Source organism: Bubalus bubalis, chromosome 1 (assembly GCF_019923935.1).
Source record: "Bubalus bubalis isolate 160015118507 breed Murrah chromosome 1, NDDB_SH_1, whole genome shotgun sequence".
Classification (NCBI taxonomy): Eukaryota; Metazoa; Chordata; class Mammalia; order Artiodactyla; family Bovidae; genus Bubalus; species Bubalus bubalis.
The window spans coordinates 157,244,995-157,246,073 of record NC_059157.1 but is presented as its reverse complement, the minus strand read 5'-3'; the positions used below and the strand labels follow the sequence as shown (position 1 = coordinate 157,246,073).

Here is a 1,079-nt window from a genome sequence, read left to right as displayed (position 1 = left end):
AGCTGGCTCCCTATATAGCACTGAAGTAATATCCCACGCAAATGTTCAAAAGGAAGGAAAGGAGATGCAGTGAGAATAGTTTAGCATTCCCTCAGAGGGGAAGCTGATCTTTATCATCTGATGTGCAATCAGACACTGGATGGATTTAGTCCACATCTTTACTTTTCAACAAGAATCCTAACTTGATGTTTAAGAGCTGCAACTGTTGCTGTTGGTGGTTTTAATCCCCCTTTAAAAATATGTATAGGTGTTGCATGAAAGGAGAGAAGGTTAGCATTCCCCCTGAAAAGGATGGAAGAGGTCCTCGGGCCTGACAACATGCATATGGTTAAGTCACTACTACCTACTTTGTAGCATCTAACCACTGGTTTTTGTTTTGTTTTGCGCAAATAGGAACTGAAAGGGTAAACTTATCAAACCCATTAAACCTGTAAAAAAATAAATATATAGAACTTTGTTAGGTAATTTAAACCTGAAAACAATTTGTAAAATCCTTCTGTTGTTTTATACCATGGTCTGTCTGTCGCTAAGTCATGTCTGACTCTTGCAACCCCATGGACTGTAGCCTGCCTGGCTCCTCTGTCAATGGGATTCCCAAGGCAAGAATACTGGAGTAGGTTGTCATTTATTTCTCCAGGAGATTTTCCCAACCCAGGAATTGAACCTGGGTCTCCTGCTTTGCAGGTAGATTCTTTACCAACTGAGCCATCAGGGAAGTCCTCGTATTTATACCATGGAATACTAAGCAAATACCAAGCTGTTCAAATGAAGTAAATGAGGGGAAATGTATCTAGCTTGTCAGATTTGCTCAGCCACCCCCATTATGACCAAAAATTCTTCAGGAAAATTACACAAGACAAAAGCTAGTTTGAAACTAATGTTACAGGGGAAATGGTTCTAAATAAGTTGAGTTTTTAAAGAAAAATAATGAAGCCACTAGCTTAAAAGCAAAATCAATTTTAAAAGATAGAGATCCAATGGGGACTACTCTGCATTTAAAATGACTAAACTCTTTCATTTAATGCAAGCCAGGTATGATGTTTACACAAACCATTACAAGTTGCTGGAATATATGAAAT

General features: G+C 38.4%; 1 non-coding gene across 1 annotated transcript; it reads left to right on the top strand.

Moving 5' to 3' along the window:
- The first annotated feature begins 247 nt into the window (after positions 1 to 247).
- LOC112587475 lies at positions 248 to 373 on the top strand. Its single transcript, XR_003111978.2, has one exon. It is a non-coding gene; the product is annotated as a U6atac minor spliceosomal RNA (small nuclear RNA).
- Positions 374 to 1,079: the final 706 nt, after the last annotated feature.